Here is a 19,883-nt window from a genome sequence, read left to right as displayed (position 1 = left end):
ATTTTCCTTTCACAGAATTAACCAAAAAAGTGAAAAATCTCTACAATGAAAACTATAAAATACAGATGGAACAAATTGAAAGGAACACACACAAAAATGAAAAGATATTGCATGTTCATGGATTGGAAAAATCAATATTAAAGAAACTACAGGTTCAATGCAATCCTTATCAAAATGCCAATGACATTCTTCACAGAAATAGAAAAAACAATTCTAAAATTTATATGGACCACAAAAGACTCAGAATAGCTAACTCTATCCTTAGGAAAAATAATAAATTGGAGGAATCACATTACCTTACTTCAAAATTTACTATAGAACTTTAGTAATCCAAACAGCATGGCACTGGCATAAAAAATTGACACGTAGATCAATGGAACAGAAAAGAGAACCCAGATACAAATCTATACACATACAGTGAACTCATTTTCAACAAAAGTGCCAAGAACATACGTTGGAGAAAAGACAGTTTTTCAAAAAATGGTGCTGGGAAAATTGGATATCCATATGCAGAAGAATGAAACTTGACCTCTATTTCTCACCATATACAGAAATCAAATCAAAACGGATTAAGGACTTAAATCTCAGACCTCAATCTATGGAACTACAAGAAAACATTGGAGAAACTCTCCAGGACATTGGTCTGGGCAAAATTTCTTGAGTAATATCCCACAGGCACAAACAACCAAAGCAGAAATGGACAAATGATATCACATCAAGTTAACAAGTTTGTTAAAATCAAAGGAAACAATTAACAAAGTGAAGGAACAACCCACAGAATGGGAGAAAATACTTATAAACTCACAAAGGGTTAATAACCAGACTATAGAAGGAGCTTAAACTACTGTGTAAGAGAAAAATCTAATAATCTGATTTTAAAAAGGTAAAGGATATGCATAGACATTTCTCAAATGAAGATGTACAAATGGCAAAAAGACATTTGAAAAGGTGCTCAACATCAATGATCAGAGAAATGCAAGTCAAAACTACAAGGAGATATCATCTCACTCCGGTCAAAATAGCTTTTATTCAAAAGACAGACATAAATGCTGACAAGGATGCAGAGAAAAGGGAACCCTCATATACTGTTTGTGGGAATGTCAATTAGTACAACCACTATGGAAAATAGTTTGGAGGTTCCTCAAAAAACTAAAAATAGACCCATTTAGATCCATCACTTATGACTCAACCAATCCTGTGTCCCCCATCCAAAGATGGACTCAGCACACAAGGACCATTTTCCATACCTCTATGATTTCACCCCCAACCAATCAGTAGCATTCATTCCCTATCCCCTAGTCTGCCAAATCACCATAAAAAGCCTAGTCTTTGAGTTCTCAAGGAGGTTGATTTGAGAACTATCCTCCTGCCTACCTTGCTTTGCTCCTTCCCTCCCTCCCTCCCTCCCTTCTTTTTCTTTCTTGATAAGGTTTCTGATGCCCAGGCTGGAGTGCAGTGATATGATCATGGCTCACTGAAGCCTTGACCTCCTCAGGCTTAGGTGATCCTCCCACCTCAGCCTTCTGAGTAGCTGGGACTACAAGTGTGTGGCACAACACTCAGCTAGTCTTTGTATTTTTTGTAGAGATGGGGTTTCATCATGTTGCCCAGGCTGGTTTAGAACTTCTGGGCTCAAGCAATCTGCCCACCTTAGCCTCATAAAGTGGTGGGATTATAGGTGTGAGCCACCATGTCTGGCTATCTCTTTCTTTACTATTGTCAATACTACTATCTCAGCGAATTGGCTCTATCTTTGCAGCAGGCAAGGGCAATTACAAGAGCAATAGCAGAAGGTAAAGACCAAAGGAAAGAATCAAGGACCTTAAGGACAGAACAAGAGAAATTACCCAATCTGAACAACAGAAAGAACATAGACTGGAAGAAAATAAACAGGACCTCAGAGACCTGTGGGACTAAATAAAAGATACAACATTTATGTCATCAGAGTCCCCAAAAAAAGAAGAAAAAGAAGATGGGGCTCAAAAAGTATCCAAAGAAATAATGAGCTGGGAGCAGTGGTTCAAGTCTGTAATCCCAGTGCGTTGGGAGGCTGAGGCAGGTGGATCACTCGAGCCCAGGAGTTTGACAGCAGCTCAGGCAACATGGCAAAACCCCGTCTCAACAAGAAATACAAAAATTAGCCAGGCATGGTGGTACACACCTCTAATCTCAGCTACTTGGGAGGCTGAGGCAGGAAGATTGCTTGCGCCCAGAAGGTGGAGGTTGCAATGAGCCAAGACTGCATCGCCTGGGCAATAAAGTGAGACCCTGTCTCAAAAAAAGAAAAGAAAAGAAAAACAAAAGAAATAATTGCTAAAAGTTTCCTGCATTTGGCAGCAGATGTAAACATAAATTTATGAAACTGAGCCAACTCAGAACAGGAGAATCTAGCACTGAGCCTTCTCTTTGGAAGGAGCTGTAAAACAGATGTCAACTGCACAGTCAGGTAAAACACATTAAAAAATAATTTTTTTAGACCAAGTCTCGCTCTGTCGCCCAGGCTGGAGTGAAGTGGCACAATCTTGGCTCACTGCAACTTCTATCCCTTAGGTTCAAGCAATTCTTCTGCCTTAGCCTCCCAAGTAGCTGGGATTACGGGCTACCACACCCAGCTGATTTTTGTATTTTTAGTAGAAACAGGGTTTCTCCATGTTGGCCAGGCTTGCCTCAAATTCCTGACCTCAAGTGATTGATCCACCTTGGACTCCCAAAGTGCTGGGATTACAGGTATGAGCTACCATGCCTAGCCAAACATATTTTTTTAAAAGGTGATAACATTGCTTTACAGCATCACTGTCATAGTGTTAACCATAGTATGTTTTTTTTAAACCCATGAACTGACTGGGCGCAGTGGCTCACGCCTGTAAATCCAGCACTTTGGGAGGCCAAGGTAGGCAGATCACCTGAGGTCAGGAGTTCGAAACCACGCTGACCAACATGGTGAAACCTCATCTCTACTAAAAATACAAAAATTAGCTGGGCATTGTGGGATCTGCCTGTAATCCCAGCTACTAGGGAGACTGAGGCAGGATAATTGCTTGAATCCAGGAGGCGGAGGTTGGAATAAGCTGGGGTCACGCTACTGCACTCCAGCCTCGGCAACAAGAACAAAACTCTGTCTCAAAAACCAAAAAACAAAACCAAAAAATACCCCATGACTTGAGGATTAATAGCTTAATTTCAGAGAAATTTATATATGTTAAGCAAATAGCTGATAATATATTCAATGAGTGAATCACTGAAGTGATTTTGGAGGTGATTTTGAAGGAGAGACTTTGATTTTCATAACCTATCAGTATGACTCTTCACGGTTTTCAAATTTATTTATTTTTTATCCTCTAATCAGTTTGGGAGCAAAATTTGAATGCAGGCATTTAAAAATGAATTCATTGTTATTTGATGTATTTGGCATTTAAAATGGTTTAAATTTAACATCCTAGTGAAAATAAAATTCAGAATTATTAGTTTCAAGTAAATACAGTAACCACATAGACCATTAATTTTATCTGGAAATGCAACCAGCTTTTTTTTTTTGCCAGCTTCTAGAATCAAATGACCTAAACAGATGACCCTCTGACAAACTTCAATATTTGCCAATGTGTATAGCAAAGAATGTCACTAATTTTTTTATAAAAATGACATGTGAAAAGTGGTTGATAAAACAAACAAACAAACAAAAAGAAGAGGAAAAATGATTATCAGTTTATAAGACTGTTTATTCAAACATTACCTCCTCTAGTTCTTATAGGAACCCAACAAGAAGACATTAACCTCTTTATAGAGAAAAACAAAGAGATTCAGAAAAATGGAGGTTTGTGCTGAGTCCTTCCCAGCTGAAGCAGTCACACAACTGACACAAAAATCTGATATTCTTTCTACTTTGGTACATAAAGCATAGAAACGTGATCTCATTTTGAGGTCTTAGCTACCCAAATATGGGGGAAAATATCACCTGATTATGTCAATGAAACTAAAATCTTTTGTTAAGTGACATAGACTATAAATCAGAATATATACTCCTCCAGAAGAAGTATTTTTTATCCCAAAGTTATGTCTTATTCAATATCTAATGGTTTCCATGATTGCTCTTCTTGATTATTTTCCCTCATTTTTTTTGAGACAGAGTCTTCCTCTGTTGCCAGGCAGAAGTGCAGTGGCGCCATCTCAGCTCACTGCAACCTCTACCTCCTGGGTTCAAGTGATTCTCCTGCCACAGCCTCCCGAATAGCTGGAACTACAAGAACATGACACCATGCCTGGCTAATTTTTGCATTCTTAGTAGAGACGGGGTTTCACCATGTTGGCCAAGATCGTCTCAATCTCTTGGCCTAGTGATCAGCCTGCCTCCACCTCCCAATATTTTCCCTCATTTTAACATATGCACGAGGCACAAGAATGGTCCCTGCTCTTGAGATGACTGAAAATTTGGTGGGAATATGGATATGCCATTTGTTGTATTACTGGGCACATTGAGTCTGTTACTAGTTTTATTCTAATCTTCTCAGTAATGAGAAAATTGACGAGGCGTTTCTGAGTCTTTAAATAATGTTTTTTTTTCCTCCCAAGTCACAGAAATCCAACTACTATGTGATCCTCAGTTTATATCCAGAATACTCGAATACACTTTCAATAGAAACCTGGTGAACAGTTATTCCAAGTTACTTTGTATACAGCGTGTAAGAGCTTCTGGGAAGGTACATATTTTCCTTGCCCTACTTTCACTAGCCAGTCAAAAAGGCCGATCTAGAAATTGTCTGAGCAAGAATATATCAATCCATTAACTTCCCTTCCTCCAAGAATAATAAAAAAAAGTCAGAACACCCTCCTTTCTATGTCTATTTTTTTCTTTTTTTCCTTTTCTCTCCACACTCTTCCCTTATCCAAATAAGTTTTGCCATTTTGTATTTTCCTAGTGTTTCCCTTCCTGCCCCACTCTCACATCCCATTTGATTACAAGAATTTGAGAATAGTCTGTAATCCTCAAGGTATGTGCAAAACACTTTCAGCATGGGTTCAGTTAGTTTATCTTGTTCACAAGAGAAAATCTTGGGAAAGCCTTTAGTCTCTTCCAAGACAGTGTGACTTGAATCTGATAAGGCAGTGGCAAATAGTTTGATTTGAATTTCATTTTATTTTTTGGCATCTTCTTCAGAATCTCTTTGTTCTCTGAAGTTGTGTTTAACAATGCTAAGGCTTACGCATGGCCAGTTGTGTTTGAATCAAAAATATGATGTAATTCAATGTCACATTGACACGATTGTGAAAACAGAATGTCCTTGTATGCTCTCTTACTTTATTCCTCAACCACCAAGTTGAAGTCTGGCAATAGAAAAAAATGGTATTATCTTGGCAATGTGCCTGGCACGTGCTTCTTAGAATATGCTTTTGGGGGTATCCAAAATTCAGTCAGTTAACTTAAAAATTTAAATCTGACTAGCCCCACCCTATCCAACACAGCTGTTTTTGAGCAAGTTGGACACTCTTTTACTTTTGATAAATCCCAGTCAGTTATTTCTTGATAGATTTCACTTTTCAACATGCGATAATAAGCATGAATTATTTAGTTGTTGCTATTTATTCTTATTTTCCAAGTTAGAATGATACAACAGCTTGGTAAAACTATCTATTGTTGACTTACTGGAAAAAAGTTTGAATGAAATTCACAAGGACAGCGAAGAAGAAGATGAATGGGAGAGATGAGGGGTAAAAGTGAGAGGCTAATGATGAAACACATGGTTTTTCATATGTAGAAAGAAGAGAAAACAGCTGTAGAGACTAGTATAGAACATAAGCAAAAACTTCCTAGTACAAATTAAGTTCCTTCAGCAGCAAATGTTTCCTTGTTTATTCTTATCAAAACCCATCAGCCAGACATGGTGGCTCACATGTGTAATCCCAGCTACTTGGGAGGCTGAGGTGGGAGGATCACGTGAAGCCAGGAGTTCAAGACCAACCTGGACAGCATAGTAAGAACCTGTCTCAAAAAAAAAAGTAATAATTTTAAAAGCACCAATCCTTTGTCAAGAGGCAAGTAAAATAGCTGACTAATCCAAATACAAAATAGATCATTATGGTTGCCCATAACATCAAGGGGAAAATATTGAAGAGCCTACCTGCAAAGGCTGGATGCAGTGGCTCACATCTGTAATCCCAGCACTTTAGGAGGCCGAGGTGGGAGGATAACTTGAGCTCAGGGGTTCAAGACCAGCCTGAGCAATATAACAAGAACCTGTCTCTAAAAAAAGAGAAAAAAAAAACAAACAAACATTTATCTGCAACATTTTTGTGTAAGCCCCATTCCTCCCCACATCCTGTGATACCATAATGTAAGCTAGGTTCTACAATGACCTGTCTCCATCTCTAAAATGGAGTGGCTTAGAGCAAAACTTTTTTTTCAGATATGCATATTTTTTAGTGATGTATACTAGAGAGTTGACTGTTTTCTTGAGAATGCTTAGAATGAACTCTTTTGGAGAAACTCAGTATTTTCTGGGTTTTGTCACTTTTTCTACAGATGTCCCATGGCAAACGATGAATCAGACTTTTTTCTGCCTTAATGTGCTATTAGATTATATGTGCTCATGGTAAACAATATCATATTTAAATGAAGTGATAAGGTATATTGAAGTGGAAGGTAAATTGTTTGCCCACTTTATGTCTTTATAGTTTAGATTGTCCTCTCATGTTATTTGTTTTCCTTTAAGTTCTTGAACATGTTTATAATGGTTTTCTATTCTTTGCTAGCTAATTCCATCATTTCTGTCATTTTTAGTTCTGTTTCCATGATTTTTTTTTTTGGATATGGGTTGCAACTTGCTTTTTTGTATGTCCACTAATTTTTGATTGGGTGCTGGACATTATGTATGTGGCATTGCTTAGTGTCAAGATTTTGTTGTCCTCTATTAAAAATCTTGAAATCAGTTTTTGCAGGCAGTTGCTACTTTCAGATCACCTTGCTTCTTTTGAAGCCTCATTTAAACTTTCATTATGTTGAGTTTAGTGTTACCTTTATCCTAGGACCAATACAGCTGTACTACTAAGGTGTATACCATCTCAGATCCCCTCTGATGGCCACAAATATTCAGAAAAGTCTTTCTGACCTGGATGGACAGAATTCAAATGTCCCCAAGCCCTGTGAACTCTTTCTTTACATGCTGGCCTTGTGGAGTTTCACCCTATGCATATAGAGTGGCAGTATGCAGCCAAGAAATCAAGGAGGCCCTTGTGAAATTTTCTGAGTTCCTTCCCTGTGTAGTTTGCTCCCCTACAGTTTTCTGCCCTGGAAATTTTACTTGTCTCAGCCTCACCAAACTAGAATTTCTATCTCCTCACCCTAGTTAAATCACAGTCCATTTGAGTTTTCTCTCCCTCTGTCCAAAAATTGCCTCCAGGTAGAGTTACCCGATTTAACGAATAAAAATACAACATTGTATTTTATACATACTTATATTAAAAATTACTCATTACAAACTGAAATGTGTTGTAAATGTGAAATTTAATTAGATGTTCCTGTATTATTTCTCACAACTCCACCTCAAGGCAGAAAGCCAGGACAATTGTAGGGCTCATTCAAATCATATCGTTTCTCTAAGGAATCAAAATCTTGAACATATTGTGATTCCATGTCTGAAAAGAGTTGTTTCATGTATGTTTTACAGTTTTCTAGTTGTTTACAGTGGGAGGGTAATTCTGTACCAGTCATTCCCTTCTTGCCTAGAAATGGAAGTCCATAGTACATCTTTAAATTAAAAGAAAGCAAGCAAACAAATAGGATAGCTGGAATTGTTCACGGAATCATGAAAAAAAAATTATAAATTAAAGTGTCACACTTCTACTTATCCTGGGGTATGCTACATAGAACTGCCTGTTTGAGAAAGAGCTAAATTATAATTCAGAGCATCTGCCTTTAATTCTATGTTCTTATTTGAAATCAGCATTTCTCTTCCGCTTTATGGTTTCATCAGGCTTTAAATGTAGCTTACTTTCAGCTGCTCTGAATAATGTCAACCTCCCTGAGAAGCCACAGTTTATCCCTAGTGAATTCTGTGTAGGTCATGAATCCAACATTGTTAGAAAGTGCATCCCTGGCCAGGTGTGGTGGCTCATGCCTGTGATCCCAGCACTTTGGGAAGCCAAAGCAGGTGGATCACCTGAGGTCAGGAGTTTGAGACCAGTCTGGCAAACATGATGAAACCCTGTCTCTACTAAAAAATACAAAAATTAAATTAGCCAGACATGGTGGTCTGCACCTGTAATCCCAGCTACCTGGAAGGCTGAGGCAGGAGAATTGCTTGAACTCGAGAGGTGAAAGTTGCAGTCAGCTGAGATTGCACCACTGCACTCCAGCCTGGGCAACAGAGCAAGACTCTCTCTCAGAAAAAATAAATAAAAATGAAAGTGCATTCCAAATACACCTTGAAAAGCTACAAAATGTAGGCATCTTCATATGGGAGAGAGAGTTCATTTTATTTACATAAGTACAATGATGGTTCTCATATCGTGAGAAATTCTCACTATTTGAATTTCTCACGATATGAGAACCATCAAACAATTGTTCATCAAACAATTGTTACATAGCATGGCAGAAAGAACGCATGCCTAATGAGTATGAGAATGCAACCATTATTTATTATCTGCTATATGTCAATTGTTACACATTCAGTGGTGTGTTGAAGCTGGCCCGTACTTTCTCATACCGGACAATGAGAGGCCACTGTCAGGAACCTCACCAGCTAGTTGCTAAACCACTGGTAGGTTGGAATTGGCCACCGGATAAATAGTTACACCATGGAAATAACCAAATACTACAAATACTACTAAAAAATAACCAAATAAACCAAATAACCAAAAACCCCAAGAGCCTATTATTAAATATTTACTGGCCAGGCACAGTGGCTCACACCTGTAATCCCAGCACTTTGGGAGGCCAAGTGGGTGGATCACCTGAGGTCAGGAGTTTGAGACCAGCCTGGCAAACATAGAAAAACCTCATTTCTACTAAAAATACAAAAATTAGCAGGGTATGGTGGCATGCACCTGTAATAACAGCTACTTGGGAGGTTGAGGCAGGAGAATCACTTGAACTTGGGAGGCAGAGGCTGCAGTGACCTGAGATCATGCCACTGCACTCTGTCTCAAAAAAAGTAAAACAAACAAAAAACAACAACAAAAAACCATACCAGCACACCACTGTCACCTTTTTCATTATATCTTCCAAACAAGTCTACAAGGTGCTTATTAAAATGCAAACTCTAAAGATAGAAAAAAAAATCAGATTACATAAATAAGTCCACAGTTACCCAGAGAAAAAGTAATGAAACTAATTCTATGTATTCCCCTTGTCTTTTCTACTTTCATTCCTGTACCTCTGACCTAAGCTAAGTTATTGCTTTAATATTGTATGATCTTGTACCAAAACCTGGCCACTCCCACCCTGGATTGTCCTTTCAGCTGCCAGGTTGGAAACATTAATCACTTAATCCCAAGGTTCTTTTGGGCATAAGTCTCTGCTGTCCACTACCTGGTACTTAAAACTATGATACCACCAGATTTGCTTTGTTCAAATCTCCACCATCAAGGACATACAATAAAGAGAATGTGTGTAGCGGCTAACTGACTTATTGATTTTTTCACAGAGAACAGTAACTTACCATAAAATTACCTGTTTTCCTCAGCTTTAGACTTGAGAGTTACTCACCACTACTCTTGTCCCAGAAGGATAACCAAGTCTTTGTGTCATTGATGGTTTTATCCTTGAGGACTGCGTAGATCTTTGTTTTCAAATGATTCATTATCGAGATTAAAAGTGGAAATGGTGAAGGACTACTTCAAAGGTAGAAGAGGGAAATATCCCCACCCCCTTTTTAAAAATTTATTTAGAAACAGGATCTGACTCTGTTGCCAGGGCTAGAGTGCAGTGGTGCAGTAATGGCTCACTGCAGTTTTGACCTCCCAAGCTCAAGTGATCCTCCCCGTTCAGCCTCCTGTAGCTGGGACTACAGGTGTATACCACCATGCCTAGCTGATTGCTTACATATTTTTTTTTTGTAGAGATGGGTGGGTCTTACTTTGAGTTTTTTTGTTACCATTGTTGTTTGAGGTTATTTGTTTTGTTTTTGAGAAAAGTCTCCCTATTGCCCAGGCTGGAGTGCAGTGGTGCAATCTTGGCTCACTGCAATCTCTGCCTACCTGGTTCAAGTTATTCTCACGCCTTAGCCTTCCAAGTAGTTAGGATTTCAGGTGTGCAACAGCACACCTGGCTATTTATTGTATTTTTAGTAGAGACAGTGTTTCACCATGTTGGCCAGGCTGGTCTTGAACTTCTGGCTTCAAGTCATCTGTCCGCCTCAGTCTCCCAAAGTGCTGGGATTACAGGCATGAGCCACCATGCCTGGCCAAGGGGTCTCATTTTGTAATCCTGTTTTAGAGAATGAAAATATTTCTGAAATCTGGGAGAAAAGTTGTAGGCTTGTAAGTTACAGAGGAATGAATTTATGGGTTGTTTATGGGGAAAACTGCAGGGATAAAGTTCTTGTTTTCTTATACCAAGTTGATTATTCTAAATTAGTCTTTATTTTGAGAATTTTCAGATCTTTTTTTGGTGGGGCAGGCAAGGGAGTTGGGAAACAGGAGCTGTGGGTGATGAACAGCATTTTTTTTTTCCTGATACAGAGTCTCATTCTGTGGCCCAGGCTGAAGTGTAGTGGTGTGATCTCAGCTCACTGCAACATCTGCCTCCCGGGTTCAAGTGATTCTCATGCCTCAGCCTCCCAAGTAGCTGGGACTATAGGCATACACCACCGTACTTGGCTAATTTTTGTATTTTTAGTAGATACGGGGTTTCACCATGTTGGCCAGGCTGGTCTCAAACTCTTGACCTTATGATCTGCCCGCCTCAGTCTCTCCAAGTTCTGGGATTACAGGTGTGAGCCACCACGTCCAGCCTGATGAAGAGCATTTTAAAACCCCAATCTAAAACCTCTTTTTCAGAACTATACAAGCTAGTATAGCATTTTATAACCTCATTTTTTTTTAAAGATTAGCTGCTGAAACCACAAAATGTAAGCAATGTACGAATTAAGTCAAACAATAACATCTGTTCACTTATTTATTTTTTTTTTTTGAGACGGAGTTTCGCTCTTGTTTACCCAGGCTGGAGTGTAATGGCGCAATCTTGGCTCACCGCAACCTCCGCCTCCTGGGTTCAGGCAATTCTCCTGCCTCAGCCTCCTGAGTAGCTGGGATTACAGGCACACGCCACCATGTCCAGCTAAGTTTTTGTATTTTTAGTAGAGACGGGGTTTCACCATGTTGACCAGGATGGTCTCGATCTCTTGACCTCGTGATCCACCTGCCTCGGCCTCCCAAAGTGCTGGGATTACAGGCGTGAGCCACCGCGCCCGGCCTTTATGTACATTTTATATCACATTTTATAGTAGAAGGAATATTGTTTCCATAAAATAGTTTAAATCAAAGTGCTTTTCCTTCCCCTTCTCCAAAGTCTAGTGAGATGAACTTTCTTCAATGCGGCCACCACTGAAAAGTAATGGAAAAGCTCCAGGAAAGTCATAAGTAGGAGATTTTCTGTTTATTAGATTGTTTTTCAGGACAGCTAAATGAATGGCCACTCTGGACAACCATTTTAAAGGGATTATCCCTAATAGATTGGATTATTTTAAAAAAACCCTCCTATCTAAGTCCATTGATTCCTGGTTAATGCAAAGGAGTGACTCCACTGCCACTGCATTTGAATGAGAAAACTCATGACACAGATTATAAGAGTTTAGTCAAGGTAGAGTTTCCTGTATGTCATATTCTTGTGTTACCATAAAGAAATATTAAGAAACTAAAAGTTTTACATTTAAAAATCTTTCTTAAAAGACATTAAATCTTATTAATGTGCTAGTAATTTATTAAGTGTTTTTTTGTTTGTTTGTTTGTTTTGAGACAGAGTCTTGCTCTGTCGCCCAGGCTGGAGAGCAGTGGTGCGATCTTGGCTCACTGCAACCTCTGCCTCCTGGGTTCAAGAAATTTGTCTGCCTCAGCCTCCTGAATAGCTGGAACTACAGGTGCATGCTACCACATCTGACTAATTTTTTTATATTTTTAGTAGAGACGGGTTTCATCTAAACAGTAAGCATCTAACAAAATAAATTTAAATAAGTAATTCTTACGTAAGTGGATAAGTACTGTGATTAAAAAATTGAATCAGGTTTTGTTTTTTTTTCTTTTTAAGGAAAACTGAGCACCAAGGATTTGTCACTAAAGATTAAATCTTTTCTGAAACCATGGGATTTTCCTTTCAGCTGTTTCATTGTTGTTTGTCTTGCCTTCATTCTTTCTAGTTTAAACATCAAAACGAAAACACAAAGGCAGCATGTCTGGGGACAACAGAATACATTTGGACCCAAAGTGTCACGAGAATGAGGCCGGATTGGACAGGACAAAAGGTGAACTTGCTCTCATTTGCTGTGGTTCACCAGCTGTGCCAGCTTCCTGGAGAACAATCATTTCAAGGTACTACAGGCCAAAGAAAGAAATGGGCCAACTTTAATCAGAGTTCCACAGACTCAAGTGTTTACTACTAATTCACCTATAAATTGGCACATTATCAAAAATAAAAACTCCTCAAAAATTATCTGCAAGTCCCAACTACTTGGGAGGCTAAGGCAGCAGGAGAATCACTGAGTTCAAGTCCAGGCTGGGGAACATAGCAAGACCCTTCTCTAAAAAACAGGAAATAAAAAAAAGTAATTCATGGCGTAACACTTCGTTGCTAGGTGTAGATCCACCTATAGAAAATAAACAATTCCTCATTATTTTTAAAATTTCTTTAGGGCACTAAGTATTCCCGCTTAGGATTATTGTTTAATCTTCACAGTAAAACTCAAAGCTCAACAGAAAGGATAATTACCTACCTTTAACTGGTGATGAAACTATGGCTCAGGGATTAATGTCTACCATTTCAAAAGCTATCATTCATATCCCCATTGTACTGTTAATTTTGCTAGTTTCTTCTCTAATATAATAATTTAAAGATATATGAGGAAAACGAAGTCACAGCTTTGAATTATGAGTCTATCATATTGACTTAAAAGCTTTCAAATAAGGCAACGAAAAGGAAAGTCTTATTTTTTGGGAACATGCTCTTCCTGTATATTAATTCAATTGTCAGGAAGCTTTCAGTTACCAAGGAAGGAAAAGGTGCAGAGATAAAAAGGAAAGATATTCTCTGCCCTTCAGAGATGTCCAGTCTAACAGATAAGATAGCAGATAAGTTGTTGGAGGCAGATCTGTAACGCAGAGGGCCTTCCTCCTTTACAACACTGCATGGCACTCTGTAGAGAGAACTACCTAGAACTGGTAGGATTAAAAGGGGTAGTACACAGTAATATCTCTCATATCTTACTTCAAGTGCTGGAGTGAGGCTTTGAGGGTAAACACTGGGAAAAATCCAAAAGCCTGGTGCAAACACCTATTCTAAGACTTGCCTTACATTCTTTTATATTCTTTTAATCATTATTATTATTTGCCTTTTTTCCAGACCCTGGCTTCTCTGAAGCACAAGAATACCAAGTCCAAATGTGACCAAAATAAGGGTTTAAATAGTGCTAATGACATTCTAATCATACTCCCACCAATACAGCCAGTTTCCAGCATTTCAAAACACAGTTCCACACTATTCATAATCAAATTGTCAACCCAGAATCTTTTTTTAAAAATATTATGCTCAGAGTATTTCATGATTGGAAATGTTCCTTAACTGGATGTTTGGGCTACATTTATATCTACACTGCCTTTCTTCTAATTGTATATTTGTTTGGAAGAATTTATTAACCTAAACTATTGCATGTTTTCTCCTATTCTGTTTCTGGTGTTGATTAACCCATTCCTTATTTTTCAAAGTCACTATAAATTCTATTCTGTATTTCCCCAATGTTTGCAACTGCTCAATTTTTTGTCTTTGTTTCCAAAGGGAACACTTTCATATTCAACATCTCAGTCAATGATGGTTAACAAACTATATTAAGCTCAAGGCTGATTGATGCATACTACCACTTTATATATTCCCCCTCAATTTCTCACATCGATGATGAGTCATTTAGAAACCACTGATTCAACACCGGCAAAACTTGGGGATGATATATTGCTCTGGTTCTTGAAAATTCATGACTTCTCAAAATAGAAATTTAAAAGATAACAGCAGTAACACTCACAAAAAAAGCAGACTACTAGCAGCCAGCCATTGTAATCCTTACCTGTTGGACAGAACCAAATCAACTGGGCAGCTAGTAACTACTACTTTATTTATTTATTTATTTTTTGAGAAAGAGTCTCTCTCGCTTTGTCACCCAGGCTGGAATGAGGTGGCACAATCTTGCCTCACTGCAACCTCCGCCTCCTGGGTTCAAGTGATTCTCGTGTGTCAGTCAGCCTCCCAGGCAGCTGGGATTACAGATGCACACCACCATATCTGGTTAATTTTTGTATTTTTATTAGAGATGGGGTTTCATCATGTTGGACAGGCTGATCTCAAATTTCTGACCTCAGGTAATATATCTGCCTCAGCCTCCCAAACTGCTGGAATTACAGGCATGGGCCACCGGGCCTAATGTAACTACTTCTTACTTCAGGGTAGGGCAGCTTTAGTCTTAGATATCTGGCTATTGCTCACATAGCCTTTCAGAGCTTTAGGCTGAGCTATTTTGCTCTTAATTTAGACATAATTTAATGAGTTTAATTATCTGGTTTACTAGATCATCTGAGTAGAAAAACACAAAAAGAAAGTTCCAGCAAAAGAAACACACTCACAGTAGTAAGTAGCAACAGCTGACAGTATGAAAGGACAACAGAGGAAAGCAGAAAACAAATTTAAGAATCCAAAAAAGCAAAGCAGCCTGAGGTCAATTAACTTAAGAGCAGTTTTAATTTGGTAGCCCTTGTGCTCAGTACTAGGAGAGAAAATATTTGGAGAAATAATAGCAGACAACCTATCAGTTTTGTTAGAAAGGAATAAACTAGCCAGCCAAGAAGCTTAATGATTGCCCAGGAAAAAATGCAAAGACACCCACAAACACATACTTTATAGTAAAAAAGCTGAAAGTCAAAGACAAGGAGAAGTTTTAAAACCAGCAAAAGAAAAACAATGCATCACCTACAAAGGTACTTCAATAAGAACTAAGATTAACACCTTACTTCTCATTGAAACCATGGAAGCCATAAGGCAATGGGAAAACATATTCCAAATGCTCAAAAAAAAAAGTGGGCAACCAAGAATCTTATATAGAATAAAGCTTTCAAAAGCAAAGGTGAAATAAATACTTTTCCAGATAAACAAAACTGAGAGAATTTGTTAGCAGACTCATTAAAAAATATTAAATTAAGTTCTCAGGCTGAAATCAAGTGACCCTACAGTAATATGTATCTACAGGAACAAACAACATTGATAATTAAATCATGATAAATGCATATTTTTCCTCCTTTCTTGATTTAAAAAGCAATTTCAAATAATATGTATATAATGGATTATTGGGCCTGTAACACATAGAAATTAATGTATATGTAGTATATTTGCCAATAGTACATAAGAAGTGAGTAAAAACAAAGCTGTAATGGGCTAAGGAAATGACTACAGATGGTAAAATAATAACTATAGCACTGCACTGTTAACATTAATAGATGTTATTATGTAGGCATTGTCTAAAAAATACTTTAGTTAGATTTGGTACTCAGTGAGGATAAGTTTCAGATATTATTATCCTAATCATTACACTCCTGCCAAAACAAAACACAAAATTCAATATCACTCACCCAAGGAATCCCCCCTCCTCCGGCTACTTTTATTTACTGCTGTGACAGCCAGGCTAAAAACACATTTGAGAAATACTTCCCCTTTATCTATTTGGTCTTATGATTTTGGAAGTCCAGAAGCTAGTTTCTGACAGTAAAAACCAGGAGACAGTGAAGAACCAGGTATTTCCCCCCTTCTTTTTTTATCATAAAAAATAACACACCAGCAAAAAAGATACCTTTTTAAGTAGGTCAAGGAGAAAAACTCACCTATAATCCTACTGCCTCAACACAATCATTTGTTTCATTGTATTTCTTTCCGTCTGCTTTTATTCCACAGACATTCAACATTTTATTTGATTTTATGAAGGTGTAATCATTTATATTCTTTTTTACTTAGGATTATATTGAATACTTTAGCAAGTTTAATTATCATTTTGACAGCACCAGATATATTTAGGGATATATAAACTATTTTGTCTCCCTCCCTTCTGCCAACTCTATTTTCCAGGGATGGTCCTTGAAGGCATGCATCCCAGACTTCCAGACTTAAAAGAGCTCAAGTAGCAGCAAATTCTCACTTTGGTGAAGTAACATAGATGGCCTCTGACTTTACCAAAGTTATTAGGGGTTTAAATAGAAACACAAGTTTCATCTAAGATCATAACATAGAATGCTAATTATAAGTTTTGATTTATAGTCTATGAATTCACCATACATAGTGCCCCTACATCCGTAAACCTACCGTTACCCTCTCTACTCCTTTTTTTCTTCAAAAACCAGAAGGCCGAATCTAATTCAATTCAATATACTGCCTTAAGTAGTTGTTTTAGAGGAAAAAAAAATTCAAATTCTGAATTATTCAAGTAGTACAGTGGCTGAAACTTGGAATTTACTAGGAGATAAACAAAAACTAACAACAGCTTTCCCCCATTTTTCTAACATTACACTGTCATTTTTTAAAGCACACTATTAAAACTTTTTTTTCTAAAAGTGTCATAATTACATGATGCAAATTTAGTATATGGCCTACAAGAGGAAATAAAGGGAGCAATATAATTTCAAGCCCATCTGGCTTCATATGAAAAAGCCAGTTTAACAGCTTTCAGCTCACTGACGTTTGTAAAGACTTTTGTACTTTCCCCCCCCAAAAAAAATACATACCTTAATGTCAAGTGGGTCATTTCCAGGATAGAGGTGTTAGTTTCCTTCCTTAGCATTACTCATTCAACTATTCAGAGGCATAACCCATTTACAGATATAATAGACAAATGTCTTTTCCATCCTTCAAGTTAAAACTCAAAGCCTAATTACAAGTATCATAAGCATAAATTGTTACTTTTTTAGTTCCTGGACATTTGGGGTGCACTTTATCAGAATGCAATATGTTATCTATCATATTTGAATAAATTGCCTGTTTTTTTTTTTGAGAGTTTCACTCTTGTTACCCAGGCTGGAGTGCAATGGCTCGATCTGGGCTCACCGCAACCTCCGCCTCCTGGGTCCAGGCAATTCTCCTGCCTCAGCCTCCCGAGTAGCTGGAATTACAGGCACGCGCCACTGTGCCCAGCTAATTTTTTTGTATTTTTAATAGAGACGGGGTTTCACCATGTTGACCAGGATGGTCTACGAACTCTTGACCTCGTGATCCACCTGCCTTGGCCTCCCAAAGTGCTGGGATTACAGGCGTGAGCCACCGCGCCTGGCCTAAATTGCCTGTTTTAAAACAAAGCAACAGGCTAAAAGCCAATTAGTAATAACTATGTTCATACTTTTTTCAATATAATTGCTTATTCTGTACGATAAAATTTGTAGTAAATCAGCTCCTGAAATAAACACTTGATTGTTTATTCATGTGTCTGTGGCTATTATCCTCACTAGGTTTCAACATAACTGTGCCTGGTAAAATGAATTAGTATTAAATTATTAAAATAATCATTAACTTGAGAATTAATTGGCACAATCTACCGATTTACTCTTCAATAAGTAACTAGCTGACAAAGAGGAATTACCCATTATAAAATTAAAATTGTTACTAACATTGGAGAGCAAATAAGTTTATGCCGTATAATTTGAAAGGATCATCGGTATATTAATACAGGTAAGTTTTGGTAAAGAGAAAATAATGGAATACATAGTACCGTTGTCGACAATGGCAGACCTTGAGAAAATCACTTCCTTTCTTGATTCTGCACCTGTAAAATAAAGGGATTAGGCTATATCATCTCTGAAGATTTTACAATTTGAGTTTATGTGGCTTTCCATAACTGTGTACAAAAAACAGCTCTTAAGGTTTTATTATATGTCTAAATGCAAGAATACCACTATTTACATGACAATTGTCAGTCTACGATTTCTAAAATTCACTTTGTAATTACTTTTGCAGACAGGGTCTTTGTTCTATTGGCCAGACTGGACTGCAGTGGCACAGTCAGTTCAGTGCAGCCTCTAGTCTTGGACTCATGTGATTCTTCCACCTCAGCCTCCTAAGTAGCTGGGATTACAGGCTTGAGCCACCTTGCCCTGCTTAAAATTCATTTTCACTTATCGAGCTCTCTTAAAGTGAATACTACCTATATATTTATAGAAATCACACACAAAAAAAATCTATGATATATATTCATGTAAGATATAGACCTGGTAAATTTGTAAGAAACCTGGAGAAGTGTGAAGATGATAAACTAGTCCATGAAAGTTCTTATCTGCCATTCTTTTTGTACTTGGAGGATATGGCAGGAGCTATGTATGCACTGCTAACCGTTTTCCAAGGATACGTGTTACTATCCAAATTGCACCATGTTAGTATGCACAAAAGCCAAATATCAAAACAAGCTAACTGGGACCACTCTAGTTAAGGCTAAATGTTGGTATGAGCCATTACATGTGAGTAGGGCTGAAATTTTCACATTACATTAGAAATGTAAGGGGTATTATTCAATTAGTTCCATCTCGATAGTGAGAAAACTGAGGTCCAGAAATAACTTGCCCAATGTTATAGATCCAATCACTGCTAGCTGACAAGAGAGCCCAGATCTGACTGTCGATTTAATTCTTCTACATCATACTGTCTTCTGAAAAGCTCTGAGGAGTAAGTAGGAAAAATCTAAATGTAACGCAAAGTCTCAAAACAATCTTACACACAGTACACCTAGTTCAACCTTTCATTTAAATTTGGAATTTCTTCTATGAAACCTATGACAGACATAGGTTTGTCATTCAGCTTCAGCTCTGTCTCTACTCATTAATGCTTAGGAGGCAATTTCTTTCCTTTATGGACAAATAGCCATGAAGTTATTTCTCATACTGAGGTCTACCCTCTCAAATATTTGAAGGCAGCTATTACTCCTCAGTGACATCTTTCAGCTGGTTTTCGGGTTACAGTTTATTATGGTACCTTTTCCAACTTGGCAAATACCTCAGGATTTGCTCTAATTTGTAAATATCCTTTCACTGCATCCTAGAATAACATTAGTAATGCAAATGTGGTTTGAACAGCAGTTTTCTGTATCATTTTCCCATGACGTATTTTTCAGCGCTCTAAAATTAGATGTTTCTACACAATTGACTTATATGTTATTTCCAGCAAGCTAACATCTCCAGATTTTTTTAAATCTATACTCTTGACGGGTGCTGTTTCTTTTTTCTATCAATGGCTTTCTATTGTTTCTAGGGTAAAGATTAGGATTCATGATGCCATCTGTAATTTTTCTTTTTGAGATGGAGTCTTGCCCTGTCGCCAAGGCTGGAGTGCAGTGGCACAATCTTAGCTTACTGCAACCTCTGCCTCCCAGGTTCAAGTGATTCTTCTGTCTCAGCCTCCTGAGTAGCTGGGATTACAGGCACGCATCACCACACCCAGCTAATTTTTCTATTTGTAGTAGAGATGGGGTTTCACCATGTTGGTCAGGCTGGTCTCGAACTCCTGACTTTGTGATCCGCCCGCCTCAGCCTCCCAAAGTGCTGGGATTACAGGCATGAGCCACCTTGCTCAGCCTGTAATTGTGTTCCTAATTAGTAGCCTCTTTCCTAGGTCAAACTTTCCCCTTGAACTCTGACCAGTCTTCATTGTTTTTGTTTTTTTTGAGACAGAGTCT

General features: G+C 37.9%; 1 long non-coding RNA gene across 1 annotated transcript in view; it reads right to left on the bottom strand.

Annotated features, from left to right (window-relative positions):
- Positions 1 to 17,988, bottom strand: part of LOC144581773 (uncharacterized) — a 61,624-nt gene extending 43,636 nt beyond the window's left edge. Inside the window, exon 1 of the long non-coding RNA XR_013533003.1 lies at positions 17,931 to 17,988. This is a non-coding gene — a long non-coding RNA (uncharacterized LOC144581773). The remainder of the gene's footprint in view (positions 1 to 17,930) is intronic.
- Between the last annotated feature and the right edge of the window lie 1,895 nt (positions 17,989 to 19,883).

Source organism: Callithrix jacchus, chromosome 1, assembly GCF_049354715.1.
Source record: "Callithrix jacchus isolate 240 chromosome 1, calJac240_pri, whole genome shotgun sequence".
Classification (NCBI taxonomy): domain Eukaryota; kingdom Metazoa; phylum Chordata; class Mammalia; order Primates; family Cebidae; genus Callithrix; species Callithrix jacchus.
The sequence above is the reverse complement of the archived record's forward strand: the minus strand, read 5'-3'. Positions and strand labels throughout refer to the sequence as shown.